Source organism: Alligator mississippiensis, chromosome 9, assembly GCF_030867095.1.
Source record: "Alligator mississippiensis isolate rAllMis1 chromosome 9, rAllMis1, whole genome shotgun sequence".
Classification (NCBI taxonomy): Eukaryota; Metazoa; Chordata; order Crocodylia; family Alligatoridae; genus Alligator; species Alligator mississippiensis.
In genome coordinates this window covers 27,692,535-27,711,270 of record NC_081832.1, presented here as the reverse complement: position 1 = coordinate 27,711,270, position 18,736 = coordinate 27,692,535, and the positions used below count along the sequence as shown (strand labels likewise).

The 18,736-nt window shown below is 44.0% G+C and overlaps 1 protein-coding gene across 6 annotated transcripts in view; it reads left to right on the top strand.

Moving 5' to 3' along the window:
* Positions 1 to 18,736, top strand: part of CBFA2T2 (CBFA2/RUNX1 partner transcriptional co-repressor 2) — a 117,591-nt gene that overhangs the window by 66,512 nt on the left and 32,343 nt on the right. The window contains exon 1 of one of the 6 annotated variants that reach the window (XM_059733256.1): positions 812 to 885. The exons of the other annotated variants lie outside the window; for them this stretch is intronic. The gene's annotated coding sequence lies outside the window, so the exon portion shown is untranslated. Of the gene's footprint in view, positions 1 to 811; positions 886 to 18,736 lie in introns of those variants that run through there. 6 annotated transcript variants of the gene reach the window in all.

Sequence of the window (18,736 nt, the reverse complement as noted above, 5' to 3'; positions counted from 1 at the left end):
GGAATAAAACGTAAGATTTTGCTTTTATGGATTGTAAAAATCTCTTGTTAGAAATAGGACATGCAAAGTATTTTTGCATGACTTCTTAAGAAAGGAATTAATTAGTAATGTGAGGGAAGGGGGAAGGAATGCACGTGGCTCTATTGCTATCTGAACTCTGCACTTAAGTGAACAGAAATGTCAAATGGTATTCACTAAACCAATAGGAGGCACAAGTGAATGAAAGTTTCCAAAACGGGGGAGGATCCTTGGTGCCCTTTTTTGAGCTGACTTATAAAACAAATATTTAATCCATTAGTATCATTCTTGAATTAGCATGTCATCTGCAGAAAGCTTTTAATATACGTTACCAGTTTTGTGAGTTGTTGCTAGAGATGTTCTCATATTAAGAACAGAGATTTAGCTGTTAATAGTTATCCTGTCTCTATACCTCAAACACCCTCACCCAATTCAGTGCATGGTGTATTTGAAATATATTTATTTTATGGAAAGTGTCTGTAAAAAAGACATCACAAGGTTCTGTGTTGCCTCAAGAGGTTAGCAGAGCAAATGTCCCCAATTGACAAGGCCTGTGGATGTTCTGACAGGAGCTGGGTTTTCTCCATTTTGCAAACCATCACCAGTAATCAAGTTGCTGCAGACAAAATTAACACTTCAGCAGCACCTGTATAATCCTGTTGTTTTCAGATTTATGCCCTCATTGACACTTGTGTGAACTCAGTGCCTTCAGTGAGTTTGCACAGGTGTAACTCATCAGACCTTACCAAACAATTCTGCTGATAGTCACAAGGAGCAGAATCTGTAGTTTATTCAGCCTTAGATGGGTATGGATTATAAGTGGTGAAAGGAGTAGAATCTGGTTGGAATGGACTGAAATTCCTTTTGGTAAGTAATATTTTGATCTAGAATCAGCTATGTTGTGAAGAAGATACAAATCCTGCCATTATACCCCCAGCCATGTGACTGTATTTCAGTGTTGGTAGGTAAACTGAAACAGTGCCTATTTTATTGGCCTGTAATTCTGTATTAAAGAAAAAGAAAGAAAAATGTAAGCAACAACTGTAGCCTTCTTTTGAATAGCAAGATGATTATCCACCTCTATCCAAAAGACCAGCAGTTAATCTAAGTCTTATGTATACAATAAAATCTATTATTCTTAAAGGTCTCTTTTGGTGTGAGGTGGGGGGGAGGACCTTTCTAGTTATCTTCTCATATGAAAATCTAATTTGCCTAATGGTCTGGTGAATGTAATTGAAAGACATTCTGCACTTACATGATTGTGATAAGTCTCACCTGTGCCCAGGCACAGATGGGCCTGTGCCTCACTAATGCATCATTAGAGAAAATGTATAGGTATCACTTCATAAATTGTACTGCGGCCAGAGAGGAAAAATTTGGCCTTTCAAACAGACTTGGCTTCTTTAGTGCCTTTAGGTCCACTTTTTGAAAACCTGATTTTTGGCTCTGACTTTTAACACTGAAGCTGAAGCCTTTCTCCCTCACAAGCTGTTCAGGGCTAGTATGCTTACAGGAATTGGAAGAAAGGGCTTCTCTCTGTTTTTCTGTGTCTCTGACAATGCTTCCAGTTTTTAAACATAAATGCGGTGGCCTCACCTTTCAATGTAGGTTTAACAAACAAGTTTAATAAAACTGCTGTAGTTGTTCAATACATACTTAGACCCACAGGGCCAGATTCTCTGAGCTACTAAGCAAAGCACTGCATTGCTCATTCAGCAATGAAACAACTAAAAGTAGCCAGAAGTTGCCTGTGGAGTATCTCTCGCTCCCCACTCCTCCACATAGGGTAGCCTCTGTTGGTGGAAAGCTCCACCATCTCCTGCATATGAACACTTCTGCTACATAAGGGGAGGTGTTCTTAGGACAGGGAATAGGTATGTTGGAGAGAAGAAGGCAGAACAGGTTTCTGTGGTAACCATTTCTCTGGTGATGGAAGGTACCTGAGGAGGCTGAAAAATAGTGAGCTGCAGTCTGCTGCTTGTCAGGCCAGCCCTCATTCTCTACTGTTCCTGAGATCTGCAGGAGAATCAAGCCCAGGGAGTCTTAGTGCATCGCATTAAGGAATAGGTTTTTAATAGTTTTCCAGTGCTTATGGACATTTGTAAATAATCTAAATACCTTTAAAAATTTGGCCTTAAGTGCATTCCTGTTCAGGTTCCATCAGAGACTTCAACTCAGCAGGATTCTGGAGCGCTTCTACATGCTGATTGTGTTGGGGCAAGGGAGAGGGCAATTTATATGGTGATAAGTCCTCTTTGACAGGAGGAATTGTCATCTTGGCAAAACTCCTAGGCATGTCATTGATCAGAAGGGAATTTTAGCCACGCAGCAGTTAATGCACTTAGCTCCCAAAGTGAACCAGCACTTTCTCCAAAGAGAATGAACATGAATTAGTCGGCCTTGGATGATTAGTCGGCCTTGGATACATAGGCAAATTGACAGGGTAGCAAGTCTGGTGCTAAGGTAAGGAGCACAAGTGGCATGTGATTAATGGTGACAACATCAGTTTCGCCTGTTCATAAGATGAGGGACAGTAGTGTGCCACTTAAATGGTGCTGAATTAAAATGCCTGGCACTTGTAGCAGGGGTTTGAGTTGTAGCCAAGTTGGTCTAAGGACATAGGCAGACAAGGTTCCTTGGGTGAATTTCATATCTTTTATTAGACCCACCCAAATGGTTGGAGAATAGTTATTAAGCAAGCTTTCGGGTTCAAAAACCCTTCGTCGGGCTAAGGAAGTTTCAGCAGTTGGTGTGTGCTCTTCCTGGATGGAATGAAAAGTAAAGAAGCCAGGGGCTGGGCTGGGCTGGGGAGTCAGTTGCCAGACAGATTATAATGAATCAAAAATCCAGTGTCTATGTTTAGTCCATGATCTCTAGTATCCAGCAGGTTGATGAAATGGAGCTCATAGGCTCGTCTCTGGGAAGTGTTGTGTAAGTTTCCCTTGAGGATCAGGACTGAGAGATTGGAGAGAGAGTGGCCCTCCTGTGAGAAATGTGCCCCCACCGGTAATTGAGTATTTCTGTGTTTGATAGCTTTCCGGTGTGCATTCATTCTGGTGCGCAGTTGTTGTTTGGTCTCTCCTACATATCTTCCATCAGGGCATTTGGTGCATTGGATGAGGTGTATTACATTTTTGGAGGTGCAGCTGTAAGATCCAGGGATGCTGATGGCTCTGTTGTGGGGTGTAGTAATTGTGGGGGTGGTAGAGATGTGTTAGCAGGTTTTGTATTTCTTGTCCTGGCACGGTCTGGATCCTTTTGGTGTGTTCTGGGCTTGAGGAAGTTTGCTTCTGGTGATGAGGTTGGCGAGGTTCGGTGCTTGTTTGAAGGCTAGGATGGGTGGCTCTGGGAAGATCTTTTTAAGAATAGGGTCTCTTTGTAATATTCTTAAAAAGATGCAAAACCTGCCAACACATCTCCACCAACCCTAACCCTACTACTGTGTTGAAGAAGCTGAAAAGATACCAAACATTCACTACTGTGGACCCCTGTGACTATCCAGAGCTCTGCTCCATCCTGAACCCTCAGTGGTGTTACTCATAGACACAGATGTCTATACTAGCAGACCTTGATCTCACTTTGCCATCTTTTGTTTTGATTTTTCACTATGGGTCAGATCGAAAACTCATTTAAGGTAGCAAAGATGCTCCCACTGCCTTCAATGGATTTCAGATCAAGCTCATTACCTGACTTAAGAGCCAACGCATCTCCTTTTCGTGGCTGCAGAGTGAAGTGAAACTTAGTGAGGTCTTGTTCAATGCTTTTCCCAAGGCTGTGACTTTATTCATACTGTTACACCAATAAAGAAGCCAACAAAATGGCTTCATCAGAAAAGTAAGAGAAGGAAGATTTTTGTTCAAGAAAGACATAATCAAACTTAGTTTCAAACAATTTATTAGTCATTTTGAATGCTTGATAAAATTATTTGCTGAATGTTACCTCAAAACCATCACCAGAGTGGAAAATATTGTCAGTAACTAGACTTTGATTTACTTACTTCCTTACACATGCACACTTTCTGGAAATTAAGTAGGTAGCTACATCAAAGCTGTTATCTGCTACAGAAAAATTTCCTCTACAGAAATGAAATATGTGTAAAGACACAATTGTTCTACCATACAGCTTTAACTGTATGAATAAAAAAAAAAAAAAGCATCTCCCTCAGTCAAAAGCAGCTGCACTTAAAACTCTAACCTCTGGGTTTTCAGTAGATCTCCCTAGCACAGGGGTGGGCAGTTATTTCGAGTGAAGGGCTGGTTATCCAGTTTTGGCAAGCTGTCGACGGCCACATGAGTAGTCCTGCCCCTTGACAGGTGCCCCGCCCCCTGGTCACCATCTTGGGACCAGTGTCTCAGGGCCAGCACCAGTGGGGCCCAGAGCAGGGCGTAGCCTGGTAGGGGTCTGTGGAGCTGGGCTGGGCTGCACCAGCAGGGAGAGGGGGGAGCTGGCCCGGCTTCACAGAGCCCCTGTCAGGACCCTGTAGTACTGCCACCTGGCGCTAGCTCTGGGACACCAGTGCGGGCTCTGTGCAGCCACTCACTCCCAGTGCCCCCCAGCCCTGCAGTACAGGAAAGGGGCAGTGCTCAGCCCTGACCCCTTGCTCCCCAGCAGGGAACAAGCTGATGCTGAGCGTGGGGAAAAGCAGCCCCTCCCCCACCCCATGTCCAGTGCTCCCTGCTGCAGCCACTCCCAGCCCACGTGGGGCCACCTGTGCCTCCTCAGGACTGCCCCGTGCAGCCTGCAAGCGGCTACAGCAGGGAGCGCCAGCTGCGGGGTGGGGCAGGGGCCGCATTTCCCCAGGTTCCTCCCCTGCCCTCCCCGCTTACCTCAGTTTCCAGTGTGGTGCAGCCACGTGGTCCCTGCTGGGGCTTCCACCTCGGGGGGCGGGGCCAGGCGGGCCCTGCTGTTGTGGGAACCCGCTGGGCTTCCCCTGAGTCCTACTGCCCCTGGTTCCTGTCACTTTTAACAGGAACCAAAAACAGATTTAAAAAAAAAGTAGAAAATTAATATTTAGGGGCCCTGCGGGCCAGATAGAATAGCCTCGTATGCCGGATCCGTCCCATGGGCCATATTTTTGCCCACCTCTGCCCTAGCACATCAGCAGATCCTTGCATGATTTTGTTTTAATTCAGCGATTAAGTAGTTGCGATGTCTGGAATTTTGAAAGAAAGCAGGAACACCTTCTGCATCTGCCATTATAAAAACAAATTATTTGTCGTGCATCTTATACCTTTCCTAGCTAGTCTTAGTAACAATGAAGGACAGTGGTTTGAACTGCAAGAGTGACAGTCTTTGGAAAGGATTCAGATGACAAAAGCTAGTTACCTCCTGATTATTGCGGAAACTCAGCTACTAAATAGAAAATATCTCCAAATTGGGCCTCCAAAACCAGAGACTAATACTGAGGAACTGTGAAATCTTTACCAAAAACAAAAAAGAAAGAAAGCAGAAGAGCTATACTATACCTAAGACGACACATGAAGTTACAGGTTTCCCTCGCTTTATGCTGTACATGCATTCCTGGAAAACGGTGCATAACTCAAGTTTGCATAAAGGGAACATACTTTACAATGTAACAAATAGGGCTATGTGCCAAGACCTCAACTATACTGACCCCCATGCCCATTTTTACGACTTTTACAAACAAATTTTGGTACTTACGAACAGCAGACAGTACAAACAAGCACAGGGCACTGTCAGAATGGGGATGGCAACTACAGAAACGTGTCGCAGACAATGAGCTAGGAGCACAGATCCACACAGGAGACTATATTTTGGTGCGCGTCACTCCCACAGTGCACCGCACAAAGCAGCTGACTGTGAGCTTCCACCACACCGATCGCATAAGAGTGAATTTACCTCGCATATAAGGAATTTTTGGTATATGAAGCCAGTGAACTCAAGGGTACTGGCTTGCCTTCATGAAATGGTTGTTGAATTAGGGCCTAAATGAACAGAGTATCTCCATGAGATGCAGGATTTAGGTAAGACAAGGTCTACAAAACATACCTAAAGGTACAATTGGGCATGGAATTTAAGGAATGGCATGAGAGGTACAGCAGACGGTTCTAATATTTCAGCGCAACTGTTGCTGCCTTGGCACTCTAAATGGCAGCATCCACAATGCATCCAGACTTGTCATTTCAGCTCCATGGAACTCGAGAGAATCCCAACATTTGTAATATTACATGTAGCAGAAACACACTTGCTGTATTGTGCCATGAGTAATTTCAGATAATTTGGAGGGTAACAACTCAAAGCCAATTTACTTTTTAAGTAAGAGAAACTGGTTTCCTTCACACTTCTATACAATTAACACATACAGTAAGGGCACTTTATATCAGAAATGAGATTATTGTAATTTTAACATTTCACATTAAGGTTTTGCTTTCCTTTCACATGACACTTAATGTAAATATCACCACTGGACTCTTTCTATGCAGCAGTTTTATATGCATAAGCTTTCCATGTATGAGCATGAAAATGACCATAAAATAACCTAAAATCTAGAGTTGATGAGGGATCAGCAGTAGAAACTGCTGCTCTGAATCTTCCTATGTTGTATCCCATTTTTCCTTTTCTTGTCTGTGCTCCACTGGACTCCAGTCATTAATCTTCCTCATGTTTTCTTCACGTAGGCAAATGAGACACAGATGTTCACATCTGGAAAGTTAGTTCCAGCCATCATCATTGCACTTGAATAGTTTAAATTGCAGAAGGAATATTTTGAAACCAGCAAAGCAAGAAGATATTTTTTAAGGAATTTTTTTTTGTTTGCTGTCTGTTGTATATTTCTTACTCTTGTTCTGTATTTTTCTGATGTTTTGAAGGAAAAATTACATCTGTAAATAGTGCAGAAGAGTAAGTATTTCTTAATATTACATCAGAGATACTGTTTTAAAAAAAGAAGGGAAAATCTTGTAACCCTATATGGCATAGTAAAGCAAGTAAACATTAACAAGATGTTTAAGCAATAACTAATCAAGCTAATTAGCAAGGATTTCCTCTTTTGCTCAACCATGTTTGGCCCAGAATGTGTCCTGTTGTTTATCTCTGATTATAGTGGTGGGCAGCTAGTTCTTAATGACGGTGGGACTGTTCCTTTTTGGAGGGAAGCAAGTTTCCATGGAGAAGGGGCTCAGAGGTATTTCATCATTCTGTCGGTGCCAAAATCCAGGCGCAAAGTCTAGACAGGTTTATTGGCTGCTTTCAGTGGCTAAGAAATGGGAAGGATGGGCAGCAGCAGCTTCACTGCTTCCATTCATTACTAAGTTTTGCATACCCTGAGTATATTTTCATAAGGGGATTGCTTACCCTGCATCCACTTTCACATGTTGTTTGAATAATTAGAAATTGGAGGGGATATTAAATGCAGAAATTAAATGTTATGGGACAGCCATAACAGTGCCGAGTTTCCTGCTGAAACATATAGCCCATGCTATCCTCACCTTGGGCCTTTGCAAGTAGATGAACAGGCCCATATTTTTTATGTTGGCTCTCATCCAGCATTAACAGTGATGATAGTAAATTATAGAGCACCTGAAAGTGGGAGGCTGCTTTTCCTGAAGTAACAGGAACCCTTACAGTCTTGTTGGAGGCCTGGGCTTCTCCTAGAAGGGTCTCCTCCCCAAGCTGCTTCTGCCACTTTTTCCAGCTTCTTCACTGGTATCGCTTTAATGCTGACAGTAGGGTGTTTGCTTTCACAGTGATATCATCTCAGCTGTCCCCATTGAGAGCTGATGCATGGATGTATCAAAACCCTAACCAGTGTCTGCTGGTGCCCACATTCATGTACTCTCATGACTTGTTGCAGTTAGGCTAAGACTGATGATTTTATTTTAGATGGGCTCCAGAGCTGAGTCAAACATGTTAACTGTTTCCCTGTCCAGCTCCATAACAAGCTCACTAAATGAGAAGAAACTGTGGGGAAAGCAGTGCTCATCACAGATCTTTTTAATAGAAAATCAATCCTCTGATATATGTTAATCATTAACAAACATTTCTTGACAAAAGCTTCATTTGTGTATAGTAAGTCAGAGAAATCATTTTCAGCATACTTTGGATATGCATTTAACAATTCTCCATTATGTAGGCCAGGGCTATCCAACTTTTTTCAACCCCAGCAATATCTTCTCCATAATTCTGCCTCCCACCCGCTTCTCCCCAGCCATGCAGGCCCACCCCCAGCACACAGCTGTGAGAGGTGGGTGCAGGGGTTCACCCAGGTTGTATGCTGGGCCCTTGCAAACCATATGCAAGCCGTGCATCATGAGTTAGCCAGCCCTGTTCTAGCCCCAAACTGTAACCTTCTAGATGTGCTGGTGGGTTGCACACCAGACTTCTGCTGCAGTCCATTTGCTAAGCACTGCACATGGTACAAATCTGTAAGCCAAAGTGTAGCCAGATCTCTGCCATAGACTGTTAATCCTTGAGCCAGTCACTTGTCTTGATGGGTGCAGCACTTTTTGCAGGAAGAAAGCAGCATCTGACACACAATGCTTCAATTAAATGTATGACAGCAAAATAAAAAGCATCATCATGAAGTCCAACAAATATCACTGATAAGTTTTTACTGTCAAGTATATCAATGATTTTCCATAAAAACCTATTAAAAGGTGAGATAGATAAGGATCTGCAATCTGCCTTCAATTTTATATAGTCTAATATTATAAAAACCATAGTCTGTCTGCCTGTAACGTTTTATTCGCACTCTGGTTATCTGAAACAATCAATCAGAGTGCAAGCATTTGGACAGGAGCTGGCGGCTGTGCTGCCATGATGGTAGCGATGGAGCAAGGGGCAAGGCCAGCAGAGCTGGCCTCACCTCCTGTAGCCTGAGGCAACAGTGGCGATGGACCAGGGGGGCTGGGGGGGGTGAAGCCCCAGCTCTGGCCTGAAGTGGCCAGGGAGAGAGGAGGGAGGGGACCGGTCCTGGCCTGAAACGTCCCTGGGGGAAGGGAACCCGACCCTGGACCTAGCCCAAAGGGGGGTGGGGGGCGGGGGGAAATGTACACAGTCCTCTGTCCCTGCCCGTCATTCTTGACAGGCAGTTTACTTGTGTGTGCGTGTAATATAAAAGGGCCTTAGTCCGTCTTTCTGTGTGTCTGTTTGTCTTTCCATAATGCTCTTGGGGGGGCGTGCCTCTAGCCAGTACTCTGTCAAGAATGATGGGCAGGGCATGGTTCCTGTGAAGCAGGCCGGGTGGATGCAGGGGGGAAGGGGTGGCGCAGGACCAGACACGGAGCCGGGAGTGGGGTGGTGCAGGGCCGGATGCAGAGCAGTTAAGATGGGTGGCGCGGGGCCGGACACAGCATGGGGGCGGCTTGGGATGGTGGGTGGCGGTGGCCGCAACATGCAAGCTTCCCCCCCTCTCCCCTGCTCCTGGGAGGCAGTGGCAGCACGGGGTGGTAGGTGGCAGCGCTCTGTCCTCGTCCCTGCCCCTTCCCCTGTCATTTTTGATTGGCAATTCACTTGCGCGTGTGTGTGTGTGTGTAAAATGCAGTTAATAATAAGGAAAAAAATTATATAATTTTTTTCTTAACTGCTTTCTGGATTGCTTGCAAACGATAAAATGTTCTGCTATTTTAGCTGCTTTTATCTAAATTTTACATGTGAATTGAGCTTGGCAGTGAAGCAGCTGTGTGTGGGAGAGTATGAGATGGCAATGAAGATGCATGTATTTATTTTTTATTTATAAAATGCTTATCCCAAGCTCAGTGACTCACTCCTGTATGGTACTGAACACTCCTGAGAGGTGCAGGGTTCCCTCCACTCCCATGTCATCTCACAGGATCAAAATTTTTGATGTTTTGTAAAATTGAAATCTGCAATATAAAATAGACTGAGCACAGTTAGTGATGGATGCATGCAGCAAGCATCATGATAGATTTCCATGTTTGCCTTTTATAAAACCCACTTGGAATATAGGGGAAGGCTTGTAGGCTCACTGGGAGCCAGTGCTTAGACTGACCTAGATTTACCACAGACTCATGTGTCCTTGGGCAAGCCACTCAATCTCTGTAATCCCCAGATTCTTTAACAGTAAAATTGAATAACATGTACTTCCTTCACAGAACATTTTCCTGCCTTATGGAGCTGCTTTAAACACAGATAATTATTGCTGTTTGTATACATGCAAAATCTTTACTTTTGTACATTTTTTTTAAAGTTTTTCCTCCCCAGTCTCGCAGGTTAAGATTTTATAACAAAATTCAGTTTTTCTTTCCAAGTCTGCTTTTATTCATTACCTTTATGCTACTCTTTTAAGTTTTGTATCTCTTTTTTTTCCTTTTTCACTTTTTTGATATAATTATTTTGTGCAGTGACAAAAGGTTTGTTCCTTTCTAAGCAAACTGATTTAGTTTGAGCAAATGAGAAGTCATCAAGCATCAGACTGCAGGCAGATGTGTTCCTGAGCTATTAGAATAGGGTAGCAAAGAATTGCATCTGCAGGAAGTCTGACTAATAATACTAATGCTTTGCATTCATGTAGCTCTTCTCATCTGAGGATCTCAAAGAACTGTGCAAAGGTGGAAATTCTATAGAAATGGCTTGATGCTGTCAAGGGGAAGGGGCAAATAGACCTCAAAGAGAAGGGAAGATGATAATAAAATTTCAGTGTAATTCCTCCCATTTCCCAGTTCCCAATGTGAAAAATATTAGCTTAGTGGAGACTGAAAACAGATGGTGAGCATTTGGAGCAGATAAGCATGTTATTCAAAATAAACATTCACTAAGTCTGGGGAGGTGACAAGCCATATTTCATTTCACCCTATTTACATTAGCAGGTCAGGTTACACTGATGCTACTTTTAGTTTGCATTAAAATTATCCTGAGAAGCAGGAAAGCTACAGCATGTCCTTTTAATCATGGAATCAATTGGGTTGGAATGGCCATCTAGTGAGCCATCTTGTCTGTCCCTCTGCTGCAGGACAGTATTGATTTAATTATCCTAAACCATTGCTAGTAAATTGTCAGCAGAGTTTGGTTTACCATGGAATAGCTCCAGAAGTGGTAATTCCATTCTGTCCCTTGTTCTCTTGTTCTGTTTTTGAACTGTTTCTCTCAATAGTAGTTATACTAACTCTTATTTGCTTTATTTTAAACCTGTTACCTCATTTGTTCTTTTAAAGATGAGATACCACAAAGTAGCTGGAGTGGGTAGTTTAACTGCCTTAAACCTCCAGTACAGAATACTGTGACTCCATGTAAACTACAGTTCAAAGCCCAGCAAGGTTATCCCAATCGGAGTTCCGTGCAGTTCATTTCTGAGGGGAGGGTGGCTCTTTAGGATGAGTGAAAATCCTGCCTACACTTTAAGGATGTCAAAGATCCCTGGGCACTTAGTGTAAGAGAAGGTCCCTGGTGTCCTAAGCAAAGTGGTCCTTTTCCTCATTGTTGTGATGTGCAGATCCTATCCTTTTACCCAGGAAGGCTGCATTTCAGTTGGTCTGTAACAGTTTGTTTGTACAGTTCTTCAGAATTCTTTGCTCTTACAGGCAGTACAAAAACAGAATGCTATTACTTTACAGAATTTAAAATCCTATCATTTAGTGGCCACTTTCCCTGCTGCATAGGTTTCACTTTGAGACTGGTCACTCCAACTCTAATTAGAGAGGAAGGGAAGAAGAAGAAATTTTACTGTAATTCCACTGTTAGTAGCCTGCTGACAGTAGTTTACTTTGCATGAGATACTTTCATCTGCCTTGTTCCTTTGAATATGCTTATTTTTTTATGCAGAATAGAAAAAAATCAATTGGTAAGTAAAATTGCTTGAATCTAGTGAACAACTTTGGGCAGATGCAGGCCAGGTTTATAATTAGGATGTACAGAGTCAGCTCATATTGAACAATGTTCTTCTTTAATCTTTTAACTTTTCCAGCACTGAATCAATATGACTGTTTCAAAAGAGGCTTGAGAAAATGATGTTCATAGTGAGAAATCCCTCCAAACCATAAACCCCAAATTAAAAATGTGCAGAAGACATATCTACGCAAAAGAAGGAAAATGTTCACCTTGAGCTGATATGCAATAGTACAAAAAGTCTGTTAACTATTATTTATATCCTACTAACTTTTCTGTTCTTCTGAACACCAGATACTTGTGTGCAAGCTAACTATTGTGTGACTATTGTATAAGGGCAACATTTCTTCTTCCATTTCCATTGCTCGTTTAATGCCAATAGCTAGTTTTGTTGCTGGGAACCTGCTTGTGTGCACTATTCCCAAACCAGATAAAGCCCTACAAGGAACAATCCTGCCCTGACCAGTGGGACTTCCTACCCAACACTTCAACTCTGTTCATCATGATTCAGACTCATCCCTCCTGTCCAACTTCCCCTGGTCAATACTGTATTAGTACTATGTGAGAACCAGTGGCAAAGCAGCCCATGCTCAGCTGGTGCTGCTTCACTTCCAGTTGGTTCTTCTCACATCTTAGCAACTTGCTCTTTCTCCCTGTAGTGTTGCCACTGCCTACTGGCACTTCTGTTATCTTTCTTCTGCCATACATCAGGACTGTGCAGTTCTTAGTTGTCAGGGTCTCCAGCATTTTATACTGTTAAGCATGGTGTCAGCATTAAACAGGTTCATTAACCACATTTTATTAACAAATGTAAATCTCTCTTCCTGATATCCTACTAGTCCTTTAAACTATAGAGACTTGGAAAGCAAAAAAAAACAAACGGGTTTTTTAAGCAATCAAAGTCCCTCCAATATCCACAGTTAGATCTTGGCTGTGCTCTAGTGTCCTAGTGTTCTTCCTTTGATTATTGTGTAGTACTTTTTTCCTCTTGCTTGCTTCCATTTTACCCCCTCATTGCCCAGGGCTTTTAACAGAAACTTATAATCTATTTGACAAAGCTCCTCCCCTAGTGACACAGCTGCTTTGCTTGTATTTTCATCTTTTCAGACCTGCAAGTGTGCAAGAGCTTATTAAAACAGACTTCTTTATACAGTTTACAAAGTGAGGAGAAGGTAGGCAGTCTGAAGCTCACCATCATAGCAACACTCTCCTTTTACTACACACACTTCTGAGAAGGCTCATTTAACAGAAACAAACATAATGAAAATATACCTTAGCTGGATGTTTAGACAGTTGAGTTTGAAAAATGTATATAATTGTAGATCCAGTGAGGAAGCTTTGCTCAGGTTTTGCAGGTGCTCAAGTCCTTAGGAGTAGAACTTAGATTTATGACTAAAAAACAAAGGTTCCCAGATAGTTACCTACAGGAGGTTCTAATGCATTGTTCATTTTTTTTTAAACTTATCCTTAAACACAGTGGATTCTCCTCCCATTAAAGGATGAGGTTATCAGTGCTAAATGTTATCTCATCCTTTTTAACCTTGTGTAATAGGACAGCAACTGAGGAGAAAAAACAAAATATACAGGATATGACCCAGCTACCAGAGAGGATATAATAACAACAATGGTTGAAGTACTGTGTGGTGTATAGTTTGGATAGACAAAGTACAGAACAGCGTCTTTGTGGTCCTCAATGTTTCAAGTGGATGTGGGCACAAAGTCTTGAATGCATTGGAATTTTCCATCCCGTCTGTGGGGGCCAGAGAGCAGGTATGGGTTTCTTAAAGGGGATGCCCAGAATACATGGTCTTCCTGTTTCCAGGGAATCCCATGTTTGGATGGATGGAAAAATCAGAAGCACTGCTGCATCTGAATTCTAAAACTATTAGCTGCTGCAGAATCTTGTCTTTGCACTTTCGTCTCCGTGCTTTTTCCCCATCGTTTTTGGGGAAATGAGATATCAACTTGTGTCAAGACAAGAATGAAACAGAATCTCAGTGGTCAGGATTCTCTTAAATGAAGTAAATCTTGTTTCCTGATAATATTATAGCACTATTCAGGTCAGTTCAACATATTTCCCCCTCTCCCCCCGATCTTGGCCGTAGCGCACACAGGTCCGTTTCATTGCATCTTGGTTAAATAGTTTAAATTTGTTGTCTTTGGGTGTAAAGTTAGCACATGTCATCAGAAAGTTTTGATGTGTGGCAGCTTGATGGCAAAAGCTGTGCTATAAACATGTTCAATCTGTGTCCCATAGGCATTGTTTGGGAAATAACACAACTGTAAATGTTTTTAAAAGAGATTCCATCATTGTCAGATCAAACCGTTGCAGCCAACATTTCCATTCAAGAAATGTTACAGAAGTTTGATGAGTTTGTAGAGAAGCAGGGATTAGCAGTGAATTTCAATTGGGATTATGAAAGAAAACCTGTTGGAAGACTAACAGATTAAGACAGGTAGGTAAAATACTTCACGTGGCCTGCTACTGCATCTAGCAAAAAAGAAAAAAAATCTATACATATTGTATCTCCCATCGCAGCAGTGCTGGTGCCAGCGGCACTTGCCAATGGGGAATCAAGGAATGGGGCCACCCGTAGGACTAGCCCTGGGAAGCTGCCATCACTTGCAGGGAGCCACATGCCCACCTGTAGCCTAGCCAGAGGAGTTGCCTGCGCATCCTGGATGTCTGCAGCCAGTCTTGGGATGTGCTGCCGTTGGTGCTACCTGTGCTCACCCCCACTAGCATGTGGATCATGCAAGTTCCCTAGGCTGGCTGACTGAACTGGGGCTGGGGCCGAGCCAATGAGTCTGGGGAGGCTATGATACGCCAGGTACTAGACAGGAGCCGTCGGCCGGTGCTGCCAGTGACTGGCTCCCCCAGCAGCCGGTGGGAGCTAAGCCAGGGTTGGAGCTACTCCCCGGAAGCATTCCCTGCAGCGGAGTCGGCTTCTCCCACCTGAGTTTTCCTGAGTGTGTTTCTTCATTTTTCTTTAACTTGTTTGATTATCCATAATTTGTTAAAATTATATCTTCTGAAAGTTTCTAACTGCTTTATACTATAAATGCCACAATAATTTTTAAGTATAGCTGTTGTTAAACGCTATTAGTTTTGTGTGCTGCCTTCAACAGCTCACCAAAATTCATTAAGTGGTCCTCCAGTCCAAATAATTGCCCACCACTAGATTAACATCTCAAATGTAGGTAATGACATTAAACTGATATTCAGAATAGCCAGGCCATCAAGCATACCTACTTTCTGTAAAAGGATGCTGCAGGAGCAGATGCAGGACTGCCCTCTGTGGGGTACTTTCCTGAAACTTGTAGATCAGGAAATGGAAAGCACTGTAACTTGAATATGCATCTTAAACTGTGTTGTTCTGCCTCCCAGCAACACTACACTTGACCTGTTTGTTCTTTGTGATTTTGGATGACTGGCAGCCACTGTGACTTGCACTGAGTTTGAATAGATTTGGGGGGCAAGATCCTTTCCTACGTATTGGGTGTCTTAAGTAGAAGTGGCACCTGTTATGTGTGTCTATTCCACCCTGAAAATCTATTAATGTATCTACTTTTGTAACACACCATAGTCTTACCCTTAGCCTGAATCAGAGTTAAAAGAAAGAAAAAAAAAAAAAGACTCAAGGAAGAAAAAGACTTTTTGTATTAACAGGTTTTAAGGGACTAAAGCAAGGAGGAGTAGGATCATACACAGGTGTATAAGTCCATGTACATGCCTAATACATGGAATAGCATCTGGTCCTGGGTATCTCCTTTCCCTCATATGTGCAGTAGAGTGGCTAGAGACTATTAAAATCATGTCATCAATGAGGCTACATGTGTTTCTAAACTGTTAAGCGTGGGAGCTGATTGTTTTTTCTGTCCTGGATCGGAGACATGCTGTTCTATATTACTATCTAAATAAGTCTCATTTTAGCTCAATCTTCTGCTCCCAGAATGAATGAAATCCACATTTTCAGTCTGGTTTAGTAAAACAATCCCAGTAAACAGATTAATTTAGGGTAACAATCAGAAATTTTAGGAAGGCAATAACTGTGTATTAGAAGCACCACAAATCATTAATGGTAAGCCTTTAAAATCTAATGATGCTGTTTGTTTTGTCATTATATGCCATGAAAATAAGCTACTGAGGTGCTTGTACATGTGATGGAGGTTTAGTCTGCTAAACTGAAATGGTGGGTTTTTAATTGTGACAATTAAAAACTGACCTTTTCAATGTAGGAGCTTTCGTCCCTGTTGCAGCAAGGGGCCCGATCATTTTGGGGGGTTTTTTGCAAAGCCTGCCTGCCTCTTCCATGGCCAAGGGTGGGGAAGGGGGAAGCTGCCAGCAGGCTGGGCAGCCCCTGAGCTGCAGGGGGCTTGGTCCTTCCCTCCATTGCAGCAGTGCCCCCCAGGGCCTTTCAGGCAAGCTGCTAGTGGGTCGGGGGCTGCCCCAGCTCAGGGAGCAGTTGGATTGGGCTGGGTGCTGCCTCCAAGCTGGGGCAGCCCCCAGCCCACCGGCAGCCTGCCTGGGAGGGGGGGCACCTCTGCAGAGGGAGGAACCAGGGTCCCTGCAGCTCAGGGCCCTCTAGCAGCTCACCTCCCAGCCACAGAAAGGCTCTGCAAAGAGAAAGGAAAAAAAAAGGGTGGGGGCTGGGCCCATCGTGCCTTTTTTTTTTTTTTTTTTTCTCTTTTCTTCCAGCAGAGTCTCCCTGCCCGAGCTGCTGGTGGGCTGAGCACCCCCTGAGCTGCGGGGGGCCCTGCTTCTTCCCTCCACAGCAGTGGCAGCATCTCCCAGGGCCACTCGGGCAAGCTGCTAGCAGCCCGGAGGCTGCCCCAGCTCAAAGGTAACACCTGGCAATCGAACTCTTTCTCAAGCCTGCCGGGGCTTCCAGTGCCACATGCACCGTCCTCGCTGCCTTACCACTACTAGGTTTGCTTTCTCCTGAGGCAGTGTGGGGAAGCAGCAGGACGGCATCTGGTGTGCTGTTGGCCAGAGAAGGTGACAGGGATGGTGCATGGTACACTGGAAGCCCAGATGGGCTCAGAGAAGAGTTGGATCTGGCAAGTGCTGCCTCTGAGCTGGGGCAGCCCCCAGCCTGATAGCTACCTGCCCAGGCAGCCCTGGGAGGTGCTGCTGCTGCAGAGGGAAGGACCAGGGACCCCTGTAGCTCAGGGGCTGCTCAGCCCGCCAGCAGCTAGCACACGCAGGCTCGGCCAGAAAAAAAAAAAAGCAGCAGCAAGGGGCCTGATTTTATTTTTTTCTTTATTTTTTCTGTGGAAAAAAAATAAATATATATTCTGAGCTGCCAGCAGACCCTGAGCTGCAGGGGGCCCTGGTCCTTCCTTCTGCAGTGGCAATGCCCCCCAAGGCTGTCTGGGTGGGCTGCTAGCGGACCAGGGGCTGCCCCAGCTCAGAGGTAGCACCTAGCCCAATCTAACTGTTCCCCAAACCCAAGCTTGGACAGCCGTTGGCCCACTAGCAGCCCACCTGGGCAGTCTCAAGGGGCACTGTTGCTACAGAGGGAAGGACCAAGGGCTCCCGCAGCTCAGGGGCCATTTAGCTCACTGGCAGCTCACTGCCCCCCACCTCCCCGGGCCACGGTGGGGCGGGGTAAGGGATCGGGCTTCTCTCCACTTCTGCCTTCAGCCCACCTCAAAATGTAATTTTGCTCTTAATGGAATTTTGACAGTATATTTGTCATGTCCTGCAAATGGTTTGGAAACAGAACTAGAACTCAAGGAAGTAATACAAGGGTGCCCAGCCTCTGGTCCATGGGCCAAATGCGGCTTGCAGAATCTTGGAAAATCTGGCCCACTGGGCTCCCTGTGGGTCAGGAAATTTGGCGGCGGCAGAGCAGTGGCCATTAATACAGCCACCCTCCCCATACCACCAAATTTCCCAAACCCCAAGCCCTGCATGACTGGTCAGAGCCAGGCTGTGTCCCCACCCTCCTCCCCCCCTGTGGGGCCAAGTTGGGGCCATACTGTGCACCCCCTCCCCTTCCCTGCAGGGCCAAACCACACTCCCTTTTCTTTGCAGGGTGGGTTGGGGCTGGGATGCCCTCCCTTGCACTCTCTGCATGGCTGGATGGTGCCCACCATACCTTCCCTGGGCACCCCACCAGGACCACCAGCTGGATCTGACCAGCAGACAAACTGCACTGTCCATCCGGTCTGCTGGGGGTTGGGAATTGAGCACCACTGCTGTAATATGACACATAGTGAGAAATTTTACATCTCATGTAATTCCCCATACATGGCTACAGGAAAGGGTTTTATAAGAAAGGGGTGAAGAAAGCAAGGCAACGAGAGGATCTTCTGGAGTATGAGTTCAGGAGAGCTCTGGTGGTGGAGGTAAAAGTAGGAGAATGAAACCATTTGCCACATGGTGGACATCCATGTGACACTATCATTGGTAAATACTGAGCTCCATATACATTGAGCAGGGCAGCCAATTTACAGCAAATAGTATTAGTTGAATTCAGTTTCTTTTCTGTGCATGTATAATTTTCAGTAATTAGTTAATCTTTTTCATTTATTCAGATATTCTGTGCAGACATATATTATTGCCTTGATAGCTTGCAGACAGACAGTTGGCAGCAAGTGTTGAACTGTTAGAATTAGAACTGTGTGTTTCTGTTTCTTGGTTGGATGAATGAAAAATCTTAGAATAAGGTCTCTGGTATGAACACTTGGTTACAAAATCAAAATTTGCTCTGCATGATATTTGGTAATACTAGCTTAATTTGCTCAGCTTTTTTCTAAACATCATGGTAGTCATCTTGCTTGCTTGATTATATGCAGAAAATGAACATGAAAGGACCCAGACACATGTAGTTTAAATTTGTTTAAAATTTTGAATGAACCCCTGTGAAGAAGTTTACTGGATATTATCTGTCGATTTGGTAATTTTTCT